At 39.6% G+C, this 17739-nt stretch overlaps 1 protein-coding gene across 1 annotated transcript in view; it reads left to right on the top strand.

Annotated features, from left to right (window-relative positions):
• Nucleotides 1-13990: 13990 nt before the first annotated feature.
• The window catches only part of col7a1l (collagen type VII alpha 1-like), a 59759-nt gene continuing 56010 nt past the window's right edge, over nt 13991-17739 (top strand). Inside the window, 1 exon segment of the mRNA XM_055054620.1 lies at nt 13991-14109. The gene's annotated coding sequence lies outside the window, so the exon portion shown is untranslated.

The following is a 17739-nucleotide window of genomic DNA, read 5'->3' as shown; positions in this document are numbered from 1 at the left end:
CATGCGAATTTGTTCAAAGAGAGGGGGATGAGCAGGTGAAAAGCTCCTGCTTTTCATTCTGAGTCTTGATTGCTTGCATAGCATGAGTTACAGTGAAAGCTGTGTTTTTATCTACACCTCCTGGCTTTGTGCGTTATATTTCTATGCAGAACATCGCCTTTTCCATGCAGCTCCATTCGCCTCGACAAAAAAATAAATAAATGCATCGTAAATCCTCCCTTTTGGCATAAGTCATCAAAACTAACACATTTCACCAGACAGAGAAATGTGGAGATCCCATTTTCTGCAGGAATCAGACCTGCTGCTGGGTTACGTGTGAGGAGGTTTGAGCCACTCTGGCACAGATATGCAGAAGCATGGTATCAATTTACACAAAGCTGAAGATCTCCGTCTTATGAATATGTTTCACGATCCTTGAGAAATGAAAGGAAAGGGGAATTAATCCATATTTCCATTCCAGAAGGAGTTGTAACGAGAAGCAGAATTGGATGGTAGGAAGTAATTGGAAGCAGCAGTACATCAGTTTGACTAACACAGCAGATTTCAATTTTAGCTCAGGGGTTGCGCTCAGGTCATGCAAAGTTATGTTGGGAGTGAATCAGTGTGTGATAGAAATATCTCTGCAAAACTTCGAGCTTTGTTTCTTATCAGGAAAGGCACACTGCAAACACGTCGTCATTAAGTGTGCGTTTAAGATAAGTGTTTGGTGTAATGGTTTTCACGCTTTTAAAGAAAAAAAACTAATTGAGCAAATAGTCAGAGTTGTCAGTAGTGAGAACACATTCTGCTGTTTTTCAGTGTTTTTTAGATTAATTTCTCCCATCTCCACCCATTTTAACAAAACTCCCTGATGACTGTTTTCTTATTCAGACAGCAGAACCTCTGGAAACAGATATTGTGGCAGCGTTGTGAGATACTGCCACAACATCTCAACACAGAAACTGTTTGATTTCACAGAGATTTGTTTTTGAAGACTCGTAAAAATTAAAAGTTGAAAGTGGACTTCAGAGCACTTTACGAATGTTCAATGCTATGTTAGAAGCACAATGTAATGGCGACAACTGACCCTCAGTGCACTGAAGGAGGAATCAGCAGGAACAAACACTTCATCCCACAGAGACCAAATCAATGTTTTCCAGATTTGATTGAACTCTGGATTCTTCGCAGCTTCGGATTTCCTCGTTTATTTAATTGGAATGCATCCACAGTGAAATATTGGTGCAGAAAATTACATCTCTCTATGTCAGCGCTCCAGAGTGGGACAATCTCACTGAGACAGTAATGATATGCTTATAAGTTGTGTGTTGGTTTAGAATGACAGGTGAAATAAAACCAAAGCGGATATGTGTGCTTAGATCTGACTTGCATGGTAATACATTTCGTGACCCTAGTCCTCCTTTTAAGCTATCAAAGGTTTTCTGCAATGCTTAAACGTGTCTTTATGGAAATTTCAGACCTTTCCTCCAACAATTACATTTATGTAAGTAAAACTGGAGATGTTAGTTTCTGGAAGACTGTGTGTTTTAATGCATCTTAAAATGGTGTTAGTTTCTTATTGCACAATCAAGTATCTGTTGCCTCTTGTTGTCATAAAACTCTGTATACAAACATGACTTACAAGAAATTTGACTTTGTAATCTGATGCCTGGAAATTGACCTGTGTCTCTTTAAGAAGCTTGCACTATTTTTCTGATATCTTGCCTTCAGCACGTCATCATGACAATGCTTCTCATGATGCCATTTCAATAGTTTTTAGGGGCGTTGCTCTGAGAAGTAGTTCTAACCTCAGCAGTTCCACCAGGTGTTTGCTAAATGCTGTGATTGAACTATTCCTCAAATGTGCATGAAAGAATCAAAGCAAGACTCCAGGAATGTTTTTCATTGTAACCTGATGTAGAGCTCATAAGTATTTTACGTGACACGCCCCCTCCCCGTTCCACTTTAAGATGCATGTGGTGGCTGAGCTATTAAAATAGTCGGTTCTAAGTGTTTTCAGATGGCGTCTCAAGTGTTCATGGATTTTAGTTTTTAGTGGGAAGCTGTGAATTCATAGGTCCACTGTATATACATTACCTGCCTTACAGTAAATATGGGTTTCTTAAGGCAATAATAAATAAAAATATGTATTTATTATTTGGAAAAGAGTTGAATTTATCTTGTTGTTATTTAAGTCTTTTTTATATTTTTATTTCAGCCTTTAATATTTGGATTTGCACATAATTTTATGTTTCTGTCTGGTGGTGTAATTTTCAGAAATTAAATATGATATTACTGTCAAACAAACTCAGCACAGAAGAAGTGTTTTAGCAAATATGCTATTGCTCCTAATTAGTCGGGTGTCAGTCTTTTCCTTGAGATTCAGTGGTTCACCTGAGCACAATTTCTCTTGGGTGATTTGAAACGATGCATCTAAAAGCTTCTTCCAGAATCTCATCTTTTTTTCTGTTTCGATAGTTTTCCACCTGTTCTTTAAGAGTTGGCAAAGGTTTCACCTAAAACAACTTAGTTGTAACCTGCGTGACCTTTCGCTCTGCGCGCTCACGCCGAAGACGTTGGGTGAGGTCAGGTTGCTGCGACAATGAAAGCTTAAACGAAACACACACCTCTGCATTAACTCTGTCGCATGATGTGCTGCCAGTCGGTAACGATGGCAACAGCACTCTGCAGTGCTTTTTGCTGTAAGTCCACGGCCCATTGAGTGTGTGTGTGTGTGTGGGTGTGTGTGTGTGTGTGTGTGTGTCTGTATAGCTGGCGCTCCCTGTAGGCAGATTAATTCCCCTCCACTTTCATTCCCTGTCAGAGCGTTGAAACAAAAACTTTCTGTTTTAATTAGTTGGGTGCGGCGTCTCACTTCATCTGTCTCTCCGTGTAAGTGTCTCGTTCTCACTTTCAGCGTCTCCCTCCCTCTCCAACTTCACTCTTCCTTTTGTTCTCCGGTGTAATTAAAGGCAGTCAGTGCAGATAATAGGATGGTAATAGTGCATAATTGTGATAATCAATACAAAATGCAGATTTAGGAGCATTTAACTCCTTGATGTACTATAGTATTGAGTGGGCAGAGAGTTCAAAAGGCTGATAGCGACTTGTGTTAACTTCCTTTGTTTCCATCAGTGCTATAAACACTCGCATATTGTGTTTACAGCACAATATGTGAGTGCTGTTTTTATTTATTTTCTTTGGGAAAACAAATTCAATTAATTACAGTTTTTATTAGCGTTTTCTGTGCACAGCAGAAATTTTATTGTGCAGGTGTGAGAGCCTCATTCAGACCAGAAATTCCTTTAAGGCCTGCAGGGTTTTAAATGATTGAGATGCAGTGATGGGAGTTTTGTGATTTTCTAATTTTGTGTGTGCGCATGTAGGGGTGTGTGTGTGTGTGTGTGTGTATGCGGGGGTGTGTGTGTGTGTCATATATTAGAAAGCCCATCTTCCCAACAAATACTGTGTTGTGAGGACTCACTGCTCCAGTGGCGGAGCCAGAGGGGTGGCCGGGGTGGCACCCCTCTATCATATTCATTGTTCCAGGTAGGGAAAGCCATGCCTTGCTGCATTTTACAATGAATTTAAGTTTTTTATCAAAGACTCTGACAAAAAGTGTCTATTAAGACAATTTAAATCTGAACTGCTTTGAATGTATAGTTGGAACTGAAGGCCCTTAGCTTTTTCTTAAATACTGTTTATCTGAATTTGTTTTTCTTGAGGCATAAAAAATGTTTCACTCTGTCGTTATTCAGTGTCTGGGAATAAAGTTAAAAAAAAAAAAAAAAACATCCCTCGCCCCGGCTCGCAACAGACTTCTTGTGGCTTTGATGTCAAACTGTGATGTCACTCATCCTGTCTGTGACGTCATTGGTGACTGTCTCTATATTCCAAGATTCGACAGAGAAATTCATTTGCGATTTCAGGACATTTGATAAACAGGACAGCAATGGAGCAGAAGAATTTGTGTTTTGAAACTGTGGAGATCTTGGAGCGACGGTGTGAGGAGTTTGAGGAGGAAAATATCCTCCTCAAAGAAAGATTGGAGAATCTTAACTTGAAACTCCAAAATCTGACTGAAAGAGACTCCACCATGAATAATCTGGTGAGAGAAAACCAATTGCTGAGAGACGAAGCGGATGAAAGAGAACGACGAATCCTGGCACTGAACGAAGAATTGGAGATTTCAAGAGTAAAAATTGAAACATTAAAAAGAGAGTACCGAGAGATGGCAATCGAGAATCAACGGCTGGAAAAAACCAATGCGTCGATCAGGCAACAGGCCAACAATGCATTGCAAAACAAGACAAGAGATCGCCGCTGGCTTGAGACTGAAAACGAGGAACTAAACAAAGAAATTGTTACCTTGAAATTAAAGATGGAGAAAATAAAATCAAGAAAAGAGGGAGCAAATATCCAGAAAAGTGAAAAGACGCAGGAAGAAGACATGGTGCCGGAGGAGACAAACCCAACGATGCTGAGGAGAGTTGGGCATGTTTATGTCTCCATGTATAAACAGGGGACATTAAGATACTGGGTTCCCTCGTGGATCTTTTAATAATGCTGAAAATCCACAATTTAAAATATAAAAAAATAAAGACAACCATCTGGACAAAAACATGCCCAACTCTCCTCAGCATTGTTGGTTCGGGTCTCTTCCAGAGAGGGTCTGGGGTGAAGCAGCTCTCGGCCAGGATGAGATCAGGGCCTCCAAATCCGAGGCCATGGTCCCGAGCCGGAAAAGGGTAGAAAGCCTTTTACCGGGTCGAGGCCGGTGTCCTGCCCCAAGAGGAGTTCAAGTATCTCTGGATCTTGTTCACTAATGAGGGAAGAAGGGAGCGGGAGATCGACAGGCGGATCGGCGCTGTACCGGTCCGCCGTGGTGAAGAGAGAGCCGAGCCAAACAGCGAAGCTCTTCATTTACCGGTTGATCTCTGTTCCCGCCCTCATTTGGAAGAACGAGATCCCGGATACAAGCGGCCGAAATGGGTTTCCTCCGCAGGGTGTCTGGGCTCTCCCTTAGAGACAGGTGAGACGCTCGGTCACCCGGGAGGGACCCAGACTAGAGCCGCTGCTCCTTCACAGCCACTTGAGACTCTGGTCGGGATGTCTCAGAAGACTGGGCCTCCCTTCTGAAGCTGCTTCCCCCGAGACCCGAACTTGGATTTGCGACAGACGACGGATGGACGGACGGACGGACGGAGAGACAGATGGAGGGACAGACGGACGGATGGATGGATCACTTGCAGACAGTATAAAGACAAAAACAGCACAAATTACAAAAGTTTTTTTTGTTTTCCTTTGATGTTGTTTAATGGTTACTGTGGTAACTATTAAACAATCTTCCCTTCAGTTATGACTGGAGACACATTGTTGATGTAATCATTATAAAATAACTTGTAGATAGAAAGACTGTGTGTTTTCACAGCACTTAGATATTTGAATTGTTTGATTGAACATTTCTCCACTGCTAGAGTTATAGCCTATCGATGCAAACTGAGATGGATCTGTGCTTGTATGTTGATTCTGACCATACTACTTGAATGAAACTAAGATTAATTGAACAGAGAACATTTAATTTTCCAATTTCTCTGAAATGCAGCCTCCATGTTCTGCTCTTAGCTGACATAAGTGGCACCTTGTGTGGTTTTCTCTTACTTTCACATTGGCTCCTCAGACTCTTATCAGTAAGCGCCGGCATTTCTTTCAAAGAAGTCTCTTCTGAATCTTTATGTCCTGACTTGTGATTCCACAAGCGTCCACATTGTGAACGGAATCAAAAGGTGAAAAGCTAGTCAGCATGTTTTTGCCTTCTCTTGTTTTTTTCCGGTTAGAGGAAAGTAGAGGAGTCAGTGAGAGCAATTGAAAACGAATAAGGTTGATGTTTCTCCGATGCAAAGCAAGATGTTATAGTGATAGTATTTCTGTTAAGCTATGTATACTGGCCAAGGCAACTAGTTGCTGACTGCACAGCACATTTATGTCCAAACTGGAGAAATATTTATAGGGCTAAAAAGGTTGTAGTTGGTCAGCAAATTTCAGCAAGTCTTGCATGAGGGTGGAACATCCTGGTGACCACATGGATCTCTTCTCACTGGACAGTGAATAAAGGAAATGATCATTTTCTGACTCTTCGTCAACCAACAGCTCCTTATACTGTACAATTTAAATCTATTATGTATTCTGGAAACCATGGAAAAAAACTTTTTTGTGTTTTCTGTTATGTATTTTTATTTATTTATTTATTTTTACTTGGACTGTTTAATACGTTAGTGATTCCCTGAAAGCTCTGGTAAACTCACAGGACAATGTGTGAATGAATCAAAGTTTCGTTTTTGATTAGGATTCAAGGTGACTTAAAGTCTGCTTCACAATCTGAATAAAAGACACTTCAGCAGAGAATAAAAAGAGCTTTATTCATAAGCTTATATTGATGCAAACATCAATACTTCATCACAATAAAATGTATAAATATTCTGCTTGTTTTTATGTGCTTCCGTTTTCATCTTTCAGCCTCTGAAAGAGCCGCACAATATTAGTCATTATGTGATTATAGCTGTAAGGAATGCAGTTAGATGTTTCTAAATGTCATTGTCCTCTTAAAAAATTTAGTTGCTGCACAGGCTTTCTGTTGAGTGCAGTGACAAACTTATTTTTTGTGCTTTCATGTCTCACTCTGACCCTTTATTGTGTTATTTTCTGAGCATTTCCCTTCTTTTGTTTAATCTGTTTTGTCTGATGCACAGTTACCACAGGGACATCTAGCATTTCATGCACAAATACCAAGGAATGATTCTTAGGTAGAAACTGTCAGCCACCACATAAAGCGACTTGGGAGACACCAGAAGTTTTCTGAAACGTAGTAATTTATGCCTAAAATGATGAGCTGGAGTCATAAGAGGTCAACATGACACAGCAGAGAGAAAACTAACTGAACTCATAAGTTGGAGATGGGAGAAATTTAAATAGTGACTCACAAGAGTGACTACCTTTTCAGTGAGTTTGGTTTGAACATCCGCTTAAAAAAAACAAAAAAAAAAAAACATCCTTTTTAAGATTCTATTTCTTTATAGTGAAGTAAATAATTGTTAGACAACATGAAGCAATATTGTCAAAATGTTCTCCGTTCAATGAAGCGAGTGATAAAAATAGATCAGAGGCTTTTAGATGCAACAGGATCGTGGGAACAATAGTGATTTAAATGCAATGTCTAAAACTATTAGCTTTTTCTTACCAGTTGCAGATTTATTTAGAAATGAAAGCTGGGCATTTCGGGAGGAAGGAGTTTCACACAAATCTGTGTTGTATTTTCCCTGCTGCTTTATCTGATTGGCTGGCTGTCCTCAGGCTTTGTGTCAAATGGGAAATCTCTGCAGGTAGTGGACGTGTCCAAACACACACCTCTCTTATCAGAAGAGTACTACGCCCTCCAGGCTGAGCTGACCTCTCCTGGGACTTGAAGAAACACCTGGGGCGTGTCACCGAGCTCGTGGGTTTCTTACTGACGTTGCACGGCTCAGTGTTTCAAAGAGAGAACGTGTGGATGTTTGAATGTGTGTCAGATTTTTAGCCCTTGACCAGAAGTATTTTTGTTTAGGCCTTTTTGGGGTTTTCTCAGTTGTTGGCTCTTCAGAGTGTGGCGGTTCCAGTCTTCCTAAACGTTCTCACTCTAGATTATTATTCTCTTGATCTTCACAGAAAACACAAGGGTTTGAGTTCAGGTAAAGCTAAGGAAGCAAGCTAACTAGACTTGATACTTCTCAAAGGAAGACAAAATACTCAGAGGATTATTGGGGGCTTGACTCTCCACAGCGAGGATCATCAGCAGGCGGAGACTAGTTGTCCAAAAGCTCCTTAAGTCTCCTGACACTTAGGTGATTGCAGGCAGGTGTGTGACCTGCAGCATGCCAGCCACGCCCTCCAATTCACAAAAATGTCATCTGAAGTTAAATCATCACATAAAATGTCAGTCAAGTATACTAAAGTTTGACAATATGTGCGAAGTTCAAGGGAAACAAATTCAGCTGTAAATTTACAGGGTTCAGCGAACACTTCCTGTTTATCCTATGTCCTACAAATTGCTGTCCTTGTGCCCTTATGCTGTGTTATGCTAATTAAATCAAACCAAAGATGGACATTTTAAAGGGCACACACAATGGGGGAGAAAAGTCAAAAGAGGCCATTATACTGTAACGGAGGGGGGAGAGACAAAGGTGGGTTATGCGGACAAAGGTTACATGACAGGTTGTGAAAACTGCCAGATGTTCCATCTTTGTAATCCTTCGCCTCCACCATATGTTTCTGCTGTTATGAATTTTGATACACATTAACCATTTGCTGGTTGAATTCAGTGGATGAGTTTAAAGTTAAGTTGTTTTTTTTTCAGTAGCACATTTGACACAATTGTTGATTTTTTGTTTTGTTTTTTTGTCAAGCCTACTGATAATTTTTCTAGAGAAACAAGAAAATGGTTTGAGTTCAAAACGTTTTGAACTCAAGCCTTTAGTTTCTGCATAGCTCATCTGCAGACACAGAGTGCGAGTTCAGCTTTGGTTTAGGTATTTCTTTAGAAATGTTGAAAAGCCATGAGTTCATTATATCAGCACAAATAGTTATGGATTAAACGCAGTCCATGCTGAGCTTATAAATATCAGGAAAACTGAAACCACTGTCGTTGAAGGTGGAATAAAACAAAGCTTTGTACACACACAGTTTGACCAGAGAGCAGAGCAGTCCCACATTATACTGTACGACAGAATATTCATACCGAAAATGCTGTCTCAAATGTTCAAGTTTAATCAGTGTTTAGTTTTTGTAAATCAATTTTCATCATTGGTTTGGACCTTGTGCAACACCATTTATTAAACGGCATCTCTGCTAGCTGTCCTGTTTATTCGCAAACATTACTCTTGCAAATTTATTATGTGGCTGTTTGTGCATTGTGCACATAAAGTAGCCGCTTTTATAGTCACGCTTCGCCCTCCAGCAATTTTCCATCCCATTGAGTACTGCTGCTGAGCTCCAGTGACCTGCTCTTAGCAGACTTGTCTCTGCCTGTGCGCGTGTGGTTGCGGGTTTGCTCGTGTGTATTTGTATGTCATTATCTACTGTGTAACATTCCACAACACAAGCACATTTCACGTAGTTCTCTGCACTATAAATCTAAATGCAGTTCCTCCATCAGTCAGGCAAACACAATCTCGCATAGTGATCTGATGTTCTATTAAGGCTGAAGTCAGTTGCATGCGCAAAAGCTGAAAGCTTTGAAATTTCACATACTCTTAAGTAAACAGATATTAATAGATTATTAAAGGAAAGGAGTTTTTTTTTGCAGTGTAAACATTTTGACCCAGTCTTTAGATTACAACTCTTCGAGCTGTAATCACAGTGAAAGGTGGTTTGGTGTGAATAACTTTTGAGGTTGACCTCTCTGACGTACTAAGCTGCCAAAAGCAGTAACTGCACAGTTACAAGTTTACCAGATATTTCTAAATTGGCTTTTATAAGTTTTCTGTCTTTTCACTCACAATGTTTAATCTCCTTCCTTTAATAACAGGTCAAATGAAGAGAGAAAGCAGAACTAGTGAAATGTGTGAAACGGTTCTGTCATCGGGATGAGCCGCTACGCCCTCCGGCCTCATCATCTGGACTGAAGTTGAAATTCTTTTCCTCTGTCATCATCAACGTTGGAATATTTACAGAGCCTTGACAAGCGGAACAAGACACAGGTGACGGTGACACAACTTATCACAATAGACATATACAAAAGGAAATGTTCAAAAAAATGATTTAATTTGTCACAGAATTGTTTTGAATCAAGCTATTTTGGAGCGGATCCTTGTATGAAAGGCACATTACCATAGTTTGATTGGAGTCTTAAGTACTGTACTAACAGCAACCACACTTTTCAGGATTTTCCTGAAAAGTGTATGGTGCATTCACTGACCAGAAAACAATAGGATTTTTCGTAACCCTTTTCTGACAGTCCAGTCACCGATCAGGGCTGATCCAGCAGAAAACAGTTTTTGCATTTCTGCAAATTATTCCAGCTCAGACTGGTGGTGCATCATCTGCTCTGCTGCAGCTCATCCTCCTGAAAAGTAACAGATACGATGCTGCACCCGCTTCTTTCTTCTGTTGCCATGACGGTTGCTTTCTCACTATTAGTCAAAAAGAGTCGGGGTTAATAAAATTAACATTTTCTGTAACCACTAAACCATTATTGTGCTGCTTATCTCAGCTTTAGTTTTTTTCTCCCTCCCCCCATTCTGTGCCAAACTGTGGCATATGCTGCGTTTAAACACTTCAGCTCTAAAAGTGCACATATGTTTCTTCGTATGTTTGAAGTGCTAAAAGCACTGGCACAGAGGAGACCTTTTGTAGCTGACAACGGTGGGCACTCTGCCCAATTTTTATGCTTTATGGACGTGGATCACAACTGTAATAGCCTCAAGCCGCAGAGAGGCCGCCCCCATCCCCGGTGTGAAACCCAAACATGACGGCATTGAACAAAAACTGAAACCAGCATCAAATCTGTCTGACACCCCATCCCATGCTGTCAGACTGTCAACAATTGCATTAACGCCACACAAAAGGAAGCAGGGAGCTAATGAAATGGCGGCATGGGAAAACAAGCCTCGGAGGCAGATTTCACACTGCAGCAGGAGGTGATGTGTCCCGATTTGGAGAGAAGAATAGCGGAGAGCTGAGAAGAGAGCGATCAAGGTCTAGCTCCTGTTTTAGAATGAGCCAATAAGACCTCACATCCTGCAAGAGACCATTTAAGGGATAACTTCATTTCCAGTCCGAGCTAGAGTTCAACATGATTTGAGAGAAATTGGACAATTAGAGCTGAGCAAGCAGCAGCTTTTGTAATGTTTGATTGTGATTCATAACCTGATGGAACCAGTGAAGCCAAAATGGGGGGAAAGGAGGAGAAATAAAAGAGGTCTGTAATGTATTACATGCCTGTTTGATCAAATTAGAAGTAGGAACTTTTTGAACAGTTGCCAGAAGGCAGAGATGCTGAATGGACAATCTCTTAGAAAACCATATAAGTAGTTTATTGTAATAACATGTACTTTTATTTCAAACATCCAGAAATGAAGCACTGAAGGGGGTGATTGATGCTGAGTTCTTGGTTATCATTTGAGTTTTTCCTTTTCTGTTCTTTATTTTTGTTAAGTCATGTTATATAGTTCTTACTTCTTGAGTTTTGATTCTCTAATGTCAATCTTGTTAACATTCCTTTGTGTTTTGTTAATTAGTCTGCTTCAGTTCATTCCACCTTTTATCTCTCATGTATGCTCCCAGAGGATCGTTAGTTTCATAAACTAATAGATGGAATCAGTCCACATGCAGTCAGCTGTGGGTTAACTCCTCACCGACCGTCCCTCATACATTATGTTCCTCCAGGTCCACTATGGTTGATTTTGCTTCAAAATAAAAGAAAGTGTAGTTGCTGTCATGGTTTTTCCTCAAATTTAGTTTCTCATTGAGCTGTTTTAACTGCTTTCCTTCTTAATCAGCAGCGTAGTGGTCGTTATTTTGATGAAAAAATGATTTAGTCTGATCGATTTCGGTGTGTTTTAAACTAAACATTATGTTGCTTTTTCCGACAACATATTTGTTAAATCTTGCGAATGTATGGACACTCGCATGCATTCTGCTTAACTAACAACTATGAATTCGCACAATACACTCTGACGTTAACAAAATGTAAGCAATCTTGATGGATTTCTGTCGATCTATCTCTTCAGTGAGGTCAGTTATATGCAGATATTTCTCGTCATGCGCGGAGTCCATTTTACTACATTTTTGCTCGAACTCTGTGACCTCTTTTAGTGAGAGTTGTCCTGATTGATGTGCCGAACATGTGGTCAGGGTCAGCAGTGGGGCAGTGAGGATACGCAGACGGCCCGGAAGCCAGACAAGTTTACAACACCTTTTTCACGCGTTGGAATGTCATCTCTCGCTCAGACTCACTCGCTCCCCATGTCCGGGTTGGTTTGTGGTGCGTTGGGCCGTCCTGCTGCATTCCTCACAGGTTTTGGAGAACATTTTGGTGTTTCATGCAAGAAGGTGGAACATCCTATATTATTGTGACTAATCATGTGTTTTGAAATTCTCATTGTAACACACTGAAAAATGTTAATAATACAGATTTTGATGATTAGAACATTTTCATTTCTTTAAACAAAAGTCTTGATTGTGAAATGCGTTTTTTATTGTGTTCTATATCAATTCATTCGGCTTGAGTTGATCTTTTAGCCACATTTGTTGCTGTAAGAACATTGACTCAACAGCACTGGGACTAATATGAGTTAAAGAAAACTTTGTGCAGAGAATTACATTGAGACTTTTTTTTCATATATCAACAGATTCATAGTTGGATACAAAATATTTTGAATAAATGATTGGGTGGGGTTCAGACCACTGATTACTTTTAAACATCTTTAACAACACTGTTAAAGATAAAAATGAGCGAGTGAGTGTGATATCAGAAACTGCAGTGGGGCAATTTTTAAATTTTTTTTAAATGCAGAAACATTTTTTGACCTTAAAAGCTTTGCAGGACCTAAATGTCACCCAGGTGCTCTGTTGATTTCTACAAAAAACTGCAGGTGTGTTTCTTGATCAAGGATAGAACGCAAAACTCATGCAAATGCAAAAGTCATTTCTGTGTCTGGTGTCCTTGTCCTGCTGAAAGGTGATTCTCTGCCCCAGTTCTTTGCAGCCTCTAACTGGCTTTCTTCCAGGGTTGTCTTATATTTTGCTTTAGGTTTTGTTTTGTTGGCTTTAGTAGTCTTTATTTGGAAGTAGTTTGACAGGAAAGTGGGTAATGAGAAAGGGAAGAGATGCAGCAAATGTCACCAGGCCGGGAATCGAACCTGCGACCACCAAGACCTCTATACATGGGTCGTGTTTTCTTCCCCTGCGGCCTCAGGTACAACCACTCTTAAACACAATTTGAGATGTACGAAAGCATTGGGCTTTTGATGATAGCTTAGCTTCAGAACCACCTTAAAGAAAAATGAGGGTAAAAAATGATCAAACCTGAAATGAATGACTCTACAGCGACTACTCACTCATGCAGAAAACACTGACGTGGCGTAATCGGATGTATTATCCTGTTTTACTAAGGGATCTTCTCATCAGCAATCCTCGCCCCCTGGTTGCGTGTGCAGATTTACAGCATGTCAGCGCTGACAGCTGGAGAAGCTCTATTAAATAGGTCACCACATTCCTCAGGTCTATCATTAAAAATGACCCAATGCCCCTTCACATGTAAAAAAGAAAAAACATACCCACACACACGTGCAAGTAAAACCACCAACAGCTTGTAAAACATGACAGATTTATCCTCTTCTTTTCCTTTACTCTTCTGGGTCACTATTTGCTCTGCAAGCCATTTTATATATGAGCATTCAAATGCTGAGTGCATGATATAAAGAATAAAAGTAGACCTTTGATACACTTTCACACATTATATGTGTTGTGCCGATTCAGTGTTCATTGTGAAATTAATATGCTCTGCAAAGGTGGGGTATATGATTTTTCTTTTTTATATAGTCAAACAGGGATTCATCTTTTGCTTTTATATTTATCTAAAAAAAAAAAAAAAACTCCTGCAAATTGAAATGTAGGGGAAAAAAGTAGCCTGGGGTTCTGAAATATTGGTTGCTTGTGCCAACATGCGAGACATTCATTCAAGTGAGTTTTGCCAACAAGTTTTGATGGATTTAAAAAAAATAAATAACCACAAATTCAAGTATGTTTGAGCTTTGCGGTTTATTTTTGCACCCATGCATTTCATGATGCAACATGTGGCGTCATTGCTTATCCATAATTGGAACCAATTTCCTCCTTTCTGTAAAATATCTCCCAGCCTTGACTGTTATTTGAGCTCTCTTGGATCCATCAGGTTGCTGCAGCTTTACCTCCACCCCTTTTTTTCACTAACTTTTTCCTTCAGTGGAACTCATTCATTCACTCCCAACACATCAACCATCTGTCGCTCTGATACAGACAGATGTACCTCTTCATTCTCTCTTAATCATCTATATAGCAAAGGATACAAACTTGGACCTTGTTTTTTTGTTTTTAACAAAAAGGATAATGTCTTCCTTGGTAAGTGAAAAAGCTGTAGCCCATTCTAGGCTTACATGTAAAGCCCAATAATATGATTGCTCTTTGATATGCTATGTCAGAGTAGTTATACATTTCAACATCACAAAACCCTTGCAGACAGAACCTCTGAATTTAAGCAAGATACTCTGATTTTGAGGTTCTTCTGTTGCTCTTTAAAGGTAAAAGGTAAATTTCTGTTTTTAAAGAACAGAAAGGGTAAATTTCTGTCAAAGTAAAGTAATGCCTCTAAAGGCCAGGGACCATAATGTGCTCCTACCTTTCTCCTTGTCTGCAATAAAAATTAAGCGATTAGTGGACATTTTTAAACTCGTACGTCAACCTCCTGTGCCGGGCTGTTACCAGTCCACATGTGCATTTCTTTGGTTGTGCATCTACCCATTCAAATTCAACAGAGGCTTAAAAGAGGAGATGCATTATGCAGTCGTGTCAACTATAGTGCATCATGAATAGCATATCAAGTTGTGGGAAAGCAATGTCAGAAGATGAAACTATACGTAGGGTAAGTGGAGGGGTTATGTCTGCATAGACTTACGAGGGTTGGTTGGTTGAGTGCAATTGCAAATTGTGTGACAAGAATCTGCAACTTGTAAGTCTTATCAAAGTGTGTATTTGCTAGCATGTGAGCCAGCTGTAGGTCTGATGTGTTGCACCAAAGACATCTGCCAATGTATGCAGTAGCTTCAGAGTGGTGTGTGTGCATGTGTGTGTGTCTCTTCACTGTCACCAGTTTCCCACCTACGGGGATAATCCATCCTGTGAAGTGGTGAGGTGGAAAATGCCATTATGTAGAAATAGCTGACATGCAGTTAGACTTGCAGGCATATGAAGTGTGTATGCGTGAGTGTGTGTGAGAAATTGAGATAGGAAATAAAAGGGGAGGGGTGGGAATAAAGGCTAAGGGTGGTAAACCTCATTTTGTAACATTACTTAATCCACATGGAAAAGCGAAGAACTAAAAGCCGCAAACACAATAAATGCACTTTCTTTCTGACAAAGCAGAAAAATCCTTGTGATACCAGCGTGGCAAGAGAGCAGGATATAGTCACAAAGGGATCATTGTTTATTTGACTTATGATTCTAGACAGTGCAGGAATGTCTTGAGGCGTTGTCGCTGTGAGCAGTGATGATGTCTGACATCCATGCTGGTCATAAGTTAGGTATTTGGAGGAACACTGTGGTTAGCACTTAAATACTGACTGACTGCAAGATATTTTGTCGAAAATAGATGTACAATGAATGAATTACCACAATACAATCTAATTGTTCATTGTTTGATTTATGACCAGACTGCAAATGCGCATTTTCCAAATTTCTTTTCACTTGTCGACATGCTAACATTTTAAGCTAAGGAGCTAAACATTGTTCTGTTTATACTTCCCAAATCTGCTGTTTTGCTAGTAAGTAGTAATACACATTAATACACTAAAAATTTTAAGATATTTACATTTGCAAATAGTTATAGAAAAATACACTAACTCACTGCACCTATAATCCACAAACTCTTCTAGGAAGTCTGTTAACAAGGCTTGAGTTCAAGGGAATACTTGACTATCCTTCCACAAGAGTAGATGTGAGGTCAGACGCTGATGTTGGCTTACGCAGCCTTACATAATTATTCTCTAACATATCCTCAAAGGGGTTTATCCATGCTAATTCCTGCACACCTAACACCTTTGCTGTGTTCATGAGTGCTGGGCCGTCTCCAAGCTGTTTGCACAAAATAGAGTATGATATCCAAAATGGTTTTACATGTAGCAACAACCAGAGATCCCATTGGTGCTTTCAGTGTTAAATTACATTATCCACTTAGTGTCATCCTATGTTCCCATTTGCTTCCATTTGATGATACTTCTGATAGCTGATGGTGTAATTTTTATCACTAGAGAAATTTCATGAAGAATATTTTTTGCACCAGTTGGCAGCCGATAACAGAAACAGTCTGCATTGCTGGGAGATTAAAACATTAATCATGCTTTGGCTCAAAGGGAAGTAACCTGAAAACGACTTTAAGTCAAAATCTGTGTTTAGTTTAAATTAACCTAACAGCATTATTTTAATTTCTAAACAGTTGCATTTGTTTTAGCTTTAAGAAAAGGAGAAATCTGCTTTGTTCATTGCTTCAAATTGATCAGTCGATTCCGGTAGCAGGGGTCCCAGAAGTAATTAAAGATTACTCCAGTGCCAGAAATGAACAAGATTAACCTTGAAATGCCGACTCTTGGCATTGTGATGCAGTCGCAGCTCATTAAAAGAGAAGCGGAAAGGAAGAGGATCAAAGTTTGGATCAGAAAATGTTGTTCTCAAATCCTCAGGGTGTGTTTGCTGTAGTGTATTTAAAAAATGTTCAGGAGGAGTGCATGGCTTTCCTGCCAGCTGTTGGACAATAAACAAAGCCTTTAATGTCACGGAGTTGCTGAAGTGGTAATGTGGGTTGGATTATCCGGTTCAAATCTGTTTTATTCAACTTTGTCCACAAAAATTAAGTTTGGTTTGAAGGTAAGATCTTAGTATTTGTCTCCACAACTTAACAGTATAAATAATAAATTTTAAACACTAAAACATTCTAAACATCTTGTATCTTTTTATCTTTTATTGTAGTTTCTGTAGCGGCTTGTTTAAGGAATTTTTTTGCCACTTAAAATACACTTAGAAAATGTTTCCTTAAACTAAAACCAGTCTAAGGCTGAAAGGTTCTGCTTGCTGACACGGCACACAGAAAGTAATCCCCTACCTGCCATTTATAATGACATGAGTTTATCCTGCCTGCAGTATAACACTAAAGTGATGCATGCAGAGACAGATCTTAGATCTGCATCGGTATGTGAGAGGGAAAGTGAAGTTCCTTGGCTCTTCAAGCCCTCCCAGTTCTCACTTCCATCTGCAGTAGTTGTAAACTATTCAGCCTTCAGCCATTCTAACCAGATGGTCAAATCACATGGAGGCATTTTCTGGAATTCAAATGACTTCACATTTATCTTTGTTTTTTTTTTAATGCTGTAATCACATAGATTTACCACTGAAGTGCTCTCCTGTGGAAGCTTATGAAGCCAATTGGCTTGATAGATGGGTTGTGACTCTTTCAAGCTCAAGTGAATTTTTAAAAACGTTTTTCTGTTGCTGAGTGAAGGCAGAGCTCTTTTTGATGTCAGTCATTCACACATGCTGGTGTAACTCTCACATCCACATGTTTGCAGGTATGTGGGGATTAGAAACCAAATGTAAAAAATACTAGCAGGAGTTCTTGATCAGCTCAGAGTTTTAAAAGGAGTTCATTCTTCTCGTTAATGGTAAGCTCATTCAGTGTGGTTTTTAACAAGTCATTAGTGCTGTGTGAGGTCTTGGCAACTGCACCGTACTGACTAAAGATTTAGTCTGATTAGATGCTGATTGCATTCGCTAATGTGAATGTTATTCATTAAACTATTTTGTAGATAAATTAGCACGATGCTTGACCTGAATTCGCAGACTAAAGCAGAACAATACCCTTTAAAATAAATTTGTAACACAGAGGGATTTTTAAACATTGCTCAACCCAAGCATTTATGGTGCACTGCGTTTATAGAAACATGCCTTGGCGCCATTTTAGCCCAGAAAAAAAATATCCATAAA

Source organism: Poeciliopsis prolifica, unplaced genomic scaffold, assembly GCF_027474105.1.
Source record: "Poeciliopsis prolifica strain line A6 unplaced genomic scaffold, Auburn_PproV2 SCAFFOLD040, whole genome shotgun sequence".
Classification (NCBI taxonomy): Eukaryota; Metazoa; Chordata; class Actinopteri; order Cyprinodontiformes; family Poeciliidae; genus Poeciliopsis; species Poeciliopsis prolifica.
The sequence above is the reverse complement of the archived record's forward strand: the minus strand, read 5'-3'. Positions and strand labels throughout refer to the sequence as shown.